Source organism: Oncorhynchus clarkii, chromosome 6 (genome assembly GCF_045791955.1).
Source record: "Oncorhynchus clarkii lewisi isolate Uvic-CL-2024 chromosome 6, UVic_Ocla_1.0, whole genome shotgun sequence".
NCBI lineage: Eukaryota > Metazoa > Chordata > Actinopteri > Salmoniformes > Salmonidae > Oncorhynchus > Oncorhynchus clarkii.
Genome location: NC_092152.1, coordinates 53,271,702 through 53,284,201, shown reverse-complemented (window position 1 = coordinate 53,284,201; position 12,500 = coordinate 53,271,702). Strand labels below are relative to the sequence as shown.

General features: G+C 40.6%; 1 protein-coding gene and 1 long non-coding RNA gene across 9 annotated transcripts in view; both read right to left on the bottom strand.

The window, feature by feature from the left end:
- Positions 1-12,500, bottom strand: part of LOC139411285 (BR serine/threonine kinase 2b) — a 179,510-nt gene that overhangs the window by 95,696 nt on the left and 71,314 nt on the right. The window lies entirely within an intron of this gene.
- Positions 8,814-12,366, bottom strand: LOC139412128 (uncharacterized). Its single transcript, XR_011634670.1, has 3 exons — positions 12,045-12,366; positions 10,910-11,402; positions 8,814-10,797 (listed from the first exon to the last, which is right to left on the bottom strand). It is a non-coding gene; the product is annotated as an uncharacterized lncRNA (long non-coding RNA).

The window sequence follows — 12,500 nt, the reverse complement described above, 5'->3', positions numbered from 1 at the left end:
GAAGATGAGAGTGAGGGGAAGATGAGAGGGGGATGAGGAAACACTGTGCACAGTACAGAGAATGACTCAGTTTACAATTTACAATGAGCTGTATAGCAGTGAGAGTATGAGCCACTAAGTCAACTCCCCTGATTCTAAGCAAAGACTAGACTAAGACTAGAACACACAACACACAACACGCACACACACAGAAACATATACAAACGCAAACACACACACACACATCTGACCAACGCAACTGAATTAGCAGCACAATCCCATTGATTTCTCCTCCCTCTGACTCCCCCATCCCTCCTTCGCCTGTTAAGATCAATACAACCCAAAGCCCCTCGAGGACGATGTCATCAAAACTCTCAAGGCTAGATGTCCAACCAGCCAAACCCTAAGGCTCTCTAGTCCGAGAGCTGGGGATAGAACCTGGCTTGAATTCAATAACTGATTAATCTTCTAGATATATCTCACTGCTTTAACTTCAGACAATACTAAATCCACTTACATGTGGAGTGGGATACATGTAAGCATGTGGAAAATGAGGAGGCCCATCCATGCAAAACGTCCACTGTGTCAATTAGGCTACTGCTGCCCTGTTCAATAGTTCCTGTGGGACAGGGTGTTTGGTTGCTGGGGTTCTGTATGCGTATTGTGTACATGCAGACACACATCCGCGCACACACATGCACACCCGTACAAATGAAGCACATTTGGAAGTGATTACGGCGTCAAGTCTTCTTGTATATGACGCTACAAGCTTGGCACACCTGTATTTGGGTAGTTTCTCCCATTCTTCTCTGTAGATCCTCTCAAGCTCTGTCAGGTTAGATGGGGAGTGCCACTGCACAGCTATTTTCAGGTGTCTCCAGAGATGTTCGAGCGAGATCAAGTCCGGGCTCTGGCTGGGCCACTCAAGGATATTCAGAGACTTGTCCCGAAGCCACTCCTGAGTTGTCTTGGCGGGTTCCACTCTACCATATAGGCCTGATTGGCGGGATCTTGGTCACCTTCCTGACCAAGGCCCTTTCCCCCCGATTGCTTAAGTTTGGCCCGGCGGCTAGCTCTAGGAAGAGTCTTGGTGGTTCCAAACTCCTTCCATTTAAGAATGATGGAGGCCACTGTGTTCTTGGGGACCTTCAATGCTGCAATGCTCTCCTTGATACCTTTCCCCAGATCTGTGCCTCGACACAATCCTGTCTCGGAGCTACATGGATGATTCCTTCGACCTCATGGCTTGGTTTTTGCTCTGACATGCACCGTGAACTGTGGGACCTTATATAGACAGGTGTGCGCCTTCCCAAATCATGTTCAATCAATTGAATTTACCACAGTTGGACTCCAATCAAGTTTTAGAAACATCTCAAGGATGATCAATGTCATTTCTAGTGTCATAGGAAAGGCTCTAAATAGTTGTGTAAACAAGGTATTTCTGCTTTTTATTTTTAACACATTTGCAAAAATGTGTCATTGTGAGATATTTTGTGTAGATTGATGAGGGAAAAACATATATCTTATCCATTCTAGAATGAGGCTGTATAATTAAAAAATGCGAGAAAAAGTCAAGGGGTCTGAATACTTTACGAATGCACTGTATACACCCACTGTAGGCACGCAATCTTGCAATCCCACAGAAACACACACCCGTACACGCGTACACATGCACTACTGTATACACACATACACTGTAAGCACTATACTTGTGAACACATATACACACACACGTCACTGCCTGGAGTGATGATGCTCTACTGGTCAATGGTGAGAGGTCAGCTGTCAGGGAGGTCACCTGACCTTTAACATTAACACATCTACATAACCAGCATGACACATCTCACAAATCTCATTACCAACTCAAACCAGGGGTTGGAACCTGTTCAGGGAGCAGAACAGAAAACTGGAAAATAACACAATTTTTTGAGGAACAGAATCAGAACCAGGAACGAAAGTGATCTATACTGTTCCGGAAGATAACCATTTTTTTTTATAAGCATGGGAACCAGTTAATAACGTTCCTTTACGCTCTGGGAATTTTTTCTGGTCCCACAAAAAATGCAACAAAGCCCTCACTCTGTCACTCAGAAACGTATTCCAGTGTCTGTCTGTCTGCCTGCCAGCTGAACATTTTTGCCACTGTGTGTGCATGTAGGCTACCTGCCCCATGTAGGCTACGTTGTGTCTTTGGCTATTAAGTGATATGACATGCTATTCTATAAAATAATTTCTCTGCAATTAATATTACCTAATTAAGCTAATGAAAGAGCGGGAAGACTGAGGAACAAAAATATTTTGTGTCTCTATCGGGCCGTAGGCAGCTATGCTATCGTAAATACAGTATCTTATGCATTCTAAATAACCACCCATTTGAAAAAGGAAAATGCAATAAATATTTACTCTGAGCTGCGCTTCGGTAGATTGGTCACAGATAGAATGCCGGGTTGTCCAGCATGGATCTCTTGTCCTCTGAAGAATGTCTAGTGGTGAACTGGAGCGTGGTAGAATGAATACTCTGTCCATCCTCTCCTAGCACTTGCTCCTTTCGGTCTCAAACGTATCTGTCATGGTTTGCAGATAGAGGTTTTGAGTATGGAGCGAGAGATTTAGTGATGAGATTCCTTCCGCTTACTTAAAAATCAATATTTCCATCTTCATCACCCGAGTTCTCTCATCATTCATTTGGTCAGTGACTTCAATGAGTTCTGCTGATTTGTTCATTAACTGATCGTCTTTGGTCTGCAGAATTTGGAGTAAAACATTGTTACCTTGAGTAACGTTAAACAAAACTCCCTGCATGTTATCAAATTGCGCACTCCTGTTTGTAGATAACTCGACAGAATTATCTAGTTTGAAGTGGACTACATCATATTTAGTTTTGGCTAAATCGATTTGTTCCTGGAGACAACGATTTTGTTGGAGAGTTTGTGCTCGTTCATCTTCATAAGTATTTGCAATTACTTTTAATTGTTCAGATTTTAAATGCAGTTCCTCAAATAGCAGAATGTTTTAATTTCCTGCTTTTGACGCTCAGTTCTCTCCACCTGTCCCTCATGTTAGCCATGTCTTGCACGTGCTTCAGCTGTGCACTGTGGTATTGAACCGATGCCAATCTTTGATGGCGATACACAAGTACTAAAGTGGAGAGAACCGTCACAAAACCTGTATTTGATGGTTGATTTTGGAGAGCGTTTGCAATTTCGGCAGTTTTTTTCGCTCATGGCATAATTACGATTGGTATCGCTGCTGAGGTCAGAGATCAATCCTTTTATGGGTGGAGGTTCACTAATTAGTGGAGGAGTGTTGACCACCTCCACTGATAGCTTGCACAATATTAGAAACATTTAGAGGAAGGGTTTTCCTATTTTTTCAAATTTTCGGTTTGGAATTCGTTGGAAGCTGCAAAGACAAGTTTAATCTATTTATAGATGTTACCGAACAATCAGTACTGTACCAGTAATGTCAAAGTTGGATGTGATTGAATTTGCAAAAGCAAATTGAATTAATTAATCAATGATAATGATTAATCATACCTGGATAGGCTATCTGGGAATTAAACTGTAAAGAAGTTAGTTCATCCAGGTTAATATGGGAAGTTTAAAAGTGTCTCATTTGATTAGAAGAACATTAAGGTATGTTCAACAATTTAATTTATTAAATTGAATGAGATGATAATCCATATAATCTCCATTGATTGGATATCATAAGTGTAAACAGTAGTTAAAATGTTAGGGTACATTCACCACTATGATACACTTCTCCCTAAGGCCGAAGCCACATGCGATTCCCACTGGAGGTGGGGTTACTGAATGTGTTTTGCAAAAACAAAATGTTACTGATTGATCAATTTAATGATAAATCAAACCTGTATAGGCTCTTTGGGAATTAAACTTTAATTAACCTGAGAAGTTGCTTCATCTAGGTTAATTTGGAAAAAGCTTACAGTGTCTCATTCAGAAAACTAATCAATCTGGATATTATTTAAAAGATCCACTTGAGAATGTAAGTCTGGCAATTTGACTTATTAGTTAAATTGAATGAGACATCGATATCCGTCTAGATATCCGTCTAGATAGTAACGACTTGAGTGTCACCTGAATAATTCTTCTTGAAGGAAAGTACTGGTGATTCTTCAGAGGTCACTGCTGGCACACGCTGAAATCAAGCGGAAGTACCCGGGGTGAGACTTCCATTCCACAAGACGGAGGAATTTCAACGTGGCACAAGAAAACAAAATGGCTGTTTTATCCCTTTGTTAGCTTAGCATCTCATGCAAGCTAATCCTACTTTGTGCATTTTCAGGCATAACATAGGATTCCCTTAGCAAGGGAAAGGTTTTACTTATAACTATTATGTTCAAACTCGCGGCAAACAACGAAATGTACTGTGGTCTACTTGCGTGGAAACATGCGAGAGAGATAATTATCGCTGGTCAAGCTAATATCTACTCAATTTCAATTGGCTGGATTATGACCGAGCCTATCCGCGTCTGAAACGCGTGAGGCAGAAATAGCCCTGGGTTTGGCCAAACGCTCTATTTCTCAGATTTCTATAATTAGCTTTATCAGCCCTAATACAGAACTGTATAACATACGCTACCCACTGACTACGTCAGAGAACAACAAGGAGGCAGTCCTCCAGAGCACACACATGCACCACCAATAATTCCTGTCTACAACTCCAATAATGTGTATAATAAACTTGGTATTTTATGTAATCTGCTTTACAATTCGTCATCCTATTTTAGATTCCTCGCACGGGGCGTCATATATGTATTATCAAATTGACCCAAGAATGCATCCTAGTTTTATCTTAGACTCCTCACAGGGGGCACCATATATGTTGTGTCTTTGGCTATGCCGGATTAATTGGTATGACATGCTATTCTATAAAATAATTTCTCTGCAATTAATATTACCTGATTAAGCTAATCAGGTAAATGTAATTAACTAGAAAGTGGGGGGCACCACGAAATAATGTTTATAGAGCTGTTATCTTCCGAATAAACTCTTAAAGACCTAGTAATATTTTACATCAGTAGCAGTCAAAATGTAATCGTCACTTTATTCAGTCTCATCTGAAAGTTGTAAATTCTTGGTTATCTTTACGAACCCTGGGCTAACAAGTTGAATCAGCAATACAACATTTGGTAGAATTATTTATTTACTAAATACCTAAATAATCACACAGAATTACATCTACACAGAATGGATCATACATTGATTACAAATCATGTCACAAAGGAAAACGTCCCTAGCGGACGGAACAGATATGATGGCAGGTTACACAAAGAAAGGGGGTTGGGTTTTGAATGAAAGAGCAGGAAGACTGAGGGCAAAAAGATTTTGTGTCTCTATCAGTCCGTAGGAAGCTATGCTATCATAAATACAGTATCTTATGCATTATAAATAACCGCCCATTTGAAAAAGGAAAATGCAATAAACATTTACTCTGAGCTGCGCTTCGGTAGATTGGTCGTAGATAGACTGCCGGGTTGTCCAGCATGGATCTCTTGAACTGGAGCGTGGTAGAATGAATACTCTGTCCGTCCTCTCCTAGACCACCTTTATAGCTGCTGTTGCTAACGCAACGGCTAGGAGCTATCACTTCTTTAGTGAATAAGAGTTCAAAGTTCATACCAAGTTGCCATACTTTTATGACTGGGTGTTAGTCTAGTTTATGATTTCTATGTGGGGTTCTAGTTTTGTTTTTCTATGTTGGTGATTTTGTATGATTCCCAATTAGAGGCAGCTGGTAATCGTTGGCTCTAATTGGGGATCATATTTAGGTAGCTTTTTTCCACCTGTGTTTTGTGGGATATGGTTTATGTGTAGTTGCATGTCAGCAATCCATTGTCGTCACGTTTCGTTTAGTCTTTATTGTTTTGTCGTGTGGTTCACTTATTTCTAAATAAAGATGTCGAACCCAGATCACGCTGCACGTTGGTCCGAGTATGCTTCCAACGATCGTGACAAAAGGAATGGAAAGGAACGATATAAACAGGTTCGAACTGGTTCAGAACTTTATTTTGCAGGTCGGAACAGTGGAACGTAATGGAAAATATAACTAAATGATTGAAAAATAACTTTGGTTCCAACCCCTGACTCAAAACTGACACTAAAACACATTCATACACGTATGGGTTCAATTGCATGTTTAATATCAAATCCCACAAATCACTGCCTGTTGACTAGACTCATTAAATAGCACCCGCAAAACATCCGTCTCAACATCAACAGTGAAAAGGCGACTAAGGGATGCTGGCATTCTAGGCAGAGTTGCAAAGAAAAAGCCATATCTCAGACTGGCCAATAAAAATAAAATATTAAGATAGGCAAATGAACACAGACACTGGAAAGAGGAACTCTGCCTGAAATAGTAGTCATTATGCTCAGTTGTGCACTGGGGCCTCCTACTCCTCTTTCTATTCTGGTTAGAGTCAGTTTGCGCTGTTCTGTGAAGGGAGTAGTACACAGTGTTGTACGAGATCTTCGTTTTCTTGGCAATTTCTCGCATGGAACAGCCTTCATAGACGGATGAATTTCAGGAGAAAGTTTGTTTGTTTCTGGCCATTTTGAGCCTGTAATTAAACCCACAAATGCTGATGCTCCAGATGGTCTGAAGAAGGCCAGTTTTATTGATTCTTTAATCAGGACAACAGTTTTCAGGTGTGTTAACATAATTGCAAAAGGGTTTTCTAATGATCAATTAGCCTTATAAAATGATTCACTTGGATTAGCTAACACAATGTGCCATTTGAACACAGGAGTGATGGTTGCTGATAATGGGCCTCTGTACGCCTCTGTAGATATTCCATAAAGAATCTGCCGTTTCCAGCTACAGTAGTCATTTACAACATTAACCATGTCTACACTGTACAGTATTTCTGATCAATGTGATGTTATTTTAATGGACCAAAAAAAGTGCTTCTTACAAGAACATTTCTAAGTGGCCCCAAACTTTTGAACGGTAGTCTATTCTATCATATTTACTAACAACGTCAGACAACGGAAAATAATATGATTTCTGACTGACTATAATAAGGCATTCATAGCAAGTTTAAAGTTCAAAGCGATCGTATGCAGTTACTGTGAGTCTACCGAGTATTAACTGGAGCTATCATGACTATAGAGGCATCAGTTCTAAGGACACAATGCTATGAGTCATCTCTTTACAGGCTCTGCCGTATTTTACCAAAAGAGAATATTTTCAATCAAGTACTGTTGTTCGAAGCCTATGGCCTAGGGGTGCAGTTTGCCACCCACACACACTCACACACTCTATAGTGCATACTCGGTAGTGGAGTCCACAGTCAAGTGGCTACTCTTCTGCACCACTTCAGGCTGCTATTTTTAAACAGCAGTCGACAGAGTGCAAAGCAAACAGCTGCACGGAAATGACTTTCTGCCTCCTCCAGAACTTAGGTTGATGATGAACATCAACGCAGTTTGGGAGTTTTCTCAGCGACTTTGACTCAGTTTATGGAAAAAAATAAGGCAAGTTCAAACATGCACGCAAGCAAGTGATCAACTATTTCAGATGTCAGGAGGATAGAACATCACAACAACTGAGTGTGTGTGTGTGTGTGTGTGTTTGTGTGTCTGCGTGTCTGCGTGTGTCTGTGTGTCTGCGTGTCTGTGTGTGTCTGCGTGTCTGTGTGTCTGTGTGTGCGTGTTGTGATGGAGTTTCCTCCAGAAGGGAAGCATCTGTAGCTGTCACAGGCTGATTGACGACAGCTCTGAATATCTGAAATATGCATTAGTCCTGCCACAGATGGAATCTGTATATTGGCCTATTTGCATCCCATTATACAGACAAGGTGTTACACAAACATATGCTAACACACACACACAAGACTTCTCGTATCACCACCCAGTTCCAATGTAACCTACAGTGCCTTCAGAAAGCATTCACAACTCTTTTGTTGTGTTACAAAGTGCGATTAAAATGGATTTAATTGTTGTTTTTGGTCAACGATCTGCACAAAATACTCTGTAATGTCAAAGTGGAAGAAAATAATCTGACATCTTGTCAACACCCGGGGTCGATACATGTTCGGATCATCTTTGGCAACGATTATGGTTGTAAGTCTTTCTGTGTCTCTAAGAGCGTTGCACACACACTTCAATGTGTTGTGAAATCTGTTGTGAAGGCATTGTAATGTTTTTAAAATTGTATAACTGCCTTAATTTTTCCAGAACCCAGGAAGAGTAGCATAATAAATACAAACACAAATACACCTGGATTGTACAATATTTGCACATATTATTTTTAAAATCCTTCAAACTCTGTCAAGTTGGTTGTCGATCATTGCTAAGCAGCCATTTTCAAGTCTCGCCATCGATTTTAAAGCCAATTCAAGTCAAAACTGTAACTAGGCCACTCAGGAACATTCAATGTTGTTTTGGTAAGCAACTCAAGTGTACATTTGGCCTTGTGTTTTAGGTTATTGCGAATTTGTCTCCCAGCGCCTGTTGGAAAACAGACTGAACCAGGTTTCCTTTTGGATTTTGCCTGTGCTTAGCTCTATTCTGTTATTTATCATTAAAAAAACTCCCTAGTCCTTGTCGATGACAAGAACACCCATAACATGATGCAGCCACCACCATACTTGAAAATATGAAGAGTCGTACACAGTGATGTGTTGTATTTGCTCCAAACATAATTGTTATAATGCTTAAAGTTCATTTCTTTTGCCACATTTTTTTGCAGTTTTACTTTAGTGGCTTATTGCAAACAGGATGCATATTTTGGAATATGTTTTATTCTGTATAGACTCAATTAGCAGATCCCTGACCTCTCCGGCAACTGAGTTAGGAAGGACACCTGTATCTTTGTAGTGACTAGGTTTATTGACACACCATCCAAAGCGTAATTAATAACTTCACCATGCTCCTAGGGATATTCAATGTGTTTTTTTTACCCATTTACCTATAGGTGCCCTTCTTTGTGAGGCATTGGAAAACCTCCCTGATCTTTATGGTTGATTCTGTGTTTGAAATTCACGACTCGACTGAGGGACCTTACAGATAATTGTATGTGTGGGGTACAGAGATGAGGTAGTCATTCAAACATCATTTTACACAGAGTGAGTCCATGCAATTTATGACTTGTTAAGCACATTTGTTACTCCCCACCTGGATTTGGTCTTATGTAGCAACATCAGAATTTATTTTCTTTTTTTTACATTGGATAAAAGTAGAGACTCAGAGCTACAACATGGTATATCATACACAGCATTTTTGAGGAACAATAGGAAAGTAATTATACTTTGAAATGGCACAATTGTATTATTATTTATTGATGATAGCCAGGGGCGTTTTCCTGTCAAAAAGTAATGAGTACTTTCGGGTGTCAAGGAAATGTATGGAGTAAAAATAACATTTTCTTTACCAATGTAGTGAAGTAAAAGTTGCCAAAAAGATAAATAGTAAAGTAATGTACAGATACCACAAACAAGAAATAAGATTTTAAAAAACATGCATAACTATACAGCAATCTTTAAGTCATACCACAGTTTCTCAATTGGATTGAGGTCTGGGCTTTGACTAGGCCATTCCAAGACATTTAAATGTTTCCTCTTAAACCACTTGAGTGTTGCTTTAGCAGTATGCTTAGGGTCATTGTCCTGCTGAAAGGTGAACCTCCGTCCCAGTCTCAAATCTCTGGAAGACTGAAACAGGTTTCCCTCAAGAATTTCCCTGTATTTAGCACCATCCATCATTCCTTCATTCCTTCATTCTGACCAGTTTCCCAGTCTCTGCCAATGAAACACATCCCAACAACATGATGCTGCCACCACCATGCTTCACTGAGGGGATGGTGTTCTCGGAGTGATGATAAGTGTTGAGTTTGCGTCACACATAGCGTTTTCCTTAATGGTCAAAAAGCTCAATTTTAGTCTCATCTGACCAGAGTACCTTCTTCCATATGTTTGGGGAGTCTCTAACATGCCTTTTGGCGAACAAAAAAATGTGTTTGCTTATATTTTTCTTCAAGCAATGGCTTTTTTTCTGGCCACTCTTCCATAAAGCCCAGCTCTGTGGAGTGTACGACTTAAAGTTGTCCTTTGGACAGATACTCCAATCTCAGCTTTGCAGCTCCTTCAGGGTTATCTTTGGTCACTTTGTTGCGTCTCTGCGTCCCACTTTGTTGCCCTCCTTGCCTGGTCCGTGAGTTTTGGTGGGCTGCCCTCTCTTGGCAGGTTTGTTGTGGTGTCATATTCTTTCCATTTTTTAAATAATGGATTTGATACTGCTCCGTGGGATGTTCAAAGTTTCTGATATTTTTTTCTAATTATGTGACTTCTGAAGGTAATTGGTTGCACCAGATCTTATTTATGGGCTTCATTTCAAAGGGGGTGAATACATGTGCCCGCACCACCTTTCATTTTTATGCACGCACCACTTTTCTAGTTATTTTTTCCATTTCACTTCACCCATTTGGACTGTTTTGTGTATGTCTAGTCCATGGAATCCAAATAAAAATCAATTTAAATTACAGGTTGTAATGCAACAAAATAGGAAAAACACCAAGGGGGATGAATACTTTTGCAAGGCACTGTATGTTCGGAAAGCCTGTTTCTATCCTGCCCTTAACTTTGGTGCAGGGCATGTGATGGCCATAGCCTATTTGTTGCAAAACTCCCTGATCTTGTCAAAAATATAGTTTGTCTAGCTGTGTCCAGTCCAGGTGGTGCTTTTACAGGCAGACAATCTATGGGATGAAGGATGTCAGCGTTGCGCAGCAGCTGAAACCTGGTCCCAACAGTCTGAACACTCCTTGGTGACAACACCAGGCTCCAGAGCATCGAAGCTGTAAAACAGGGAATAAGAAAAAATCTGAAGACATTACAACTCTGCACAACATCAATTCACCTCCCAAGTTTAGATAAGAATAACCTCATACAAAGAAAAAAATGTTTTACCCTTTGTGCTGGAACTGCATGATCTGTGGCAGCGGCCTGAAGTACGGAGGCAGGTGTTGTCAACCAAAGCTTTCCACCTGCACTGTACCATCCTCCAGTCCAACCAACTGTGGGATGTTGACCCCTGTCACAGTGCTGTCCTTCACAACACCAGCAATCTCAGACAAAGCATTCACTCTGGTCTTTCTGAAGCGCTGCTTGATGAGGCCGAAGCATGAGTCAGGGGCAAACTTGGTGTGGCCTGTGATCAGGAAATGAAGGTCCAGATTGTGGTGGAGCTTATGCATGATCCACCAGGCACAATACCAGAGCACAAACCTGTTCTTGTTTTGGCCACTGCAGTAATCACAACTCAGGTCCACAAGTGTTTTCCCAACTAGTTCGTGAAGCAATGGTGCATGTAGTTGATGACTTGCCTGCTGCCTTTGCTTGCTTGGGCCAGCTCTCTTTTTGATGACTGTATGACTGGTGGATTAGAGTCAGCCGTGTTCTACTGATTAATGCGGAAAGACAAATTCCAGATGCAAATATTTCAGCATTATTATACAATAGGTGTGAAATGGGATTCTGAGATAACATCACTACACACAGTTCATACAGGTAATGTTAGCTACTGTAGCTAGCCAGCCATCTAACAGCAAGCTTTAGCTAGCAATACAAACCGATTGTCATAGCTCGCTAAAGTTAACCAATAAGTTCAATGTTAGCTAGCTACCATTAGGCTATAACTAGCAATATGAAATGGCATTCTGAGAAAACATCACTAACGTTACACACACTTCATACACATACATTAATGTTAGCTAGCAAGCCAGCCACCTAACCTCAGCTAACGTTAGCTAGCTAACAGCAAGCTTTGATTTGGGATCTTTTGTTTCGACATGTCGCGTTAACGTTAGGTAGCTAGCTAAACAATGACCTCTAATCCCAATCCATAGAGTAACGTTACCAGCAATATAAACCGATTGTCATAGCAAGCTAAAGTTAACCAAATAACGCTAGGTTCATGGTTAGTTAGCAAGCCAGCCATCAAACTTCAGCTGGCTAGCTGACAGCAAGCTTTAGCTTGCAATGAGAACAACTTTCTGACAAAATTAGAAACGTACAATATCTGAATCTTTAGCTAGATTCTTACCTGTGTACATGGATGAAAGGTTCATGGCACACTGCAGCCCCGTTTATAATAAATCCTGTGTTGTTTCCGTTTAGTTTGCACAGCTTGTTTGGCCCGTTGTGTTCCACTGATTTCAAAACGTGTTATGAAATGAGAGGGAGTCAGCATTGCATGGCACGATCGTCGTCCAGAAAGTAGTCCATCACAACTTTTTCCTACTGACCTTTGTCGACAGTTCCTGATAGATTCTGGGCAGTTGAATAATTGAGTAATTGAGTAACATAATTGCAGTTCTCCATAGCTAACTTAATATCTTTTGAAAAAAACTGCAGTAGAAAGGATTATTTACTCATTATGAGCAGCTCATTTTATAGACACAAGATGCAACACCGCAGACCAATCCAAACTCATCTCTCGGCATATCCAGCCCACTCATTATCTCAGCCAATCATGGTTAGCGGAAAGGAAAGGGTGCTG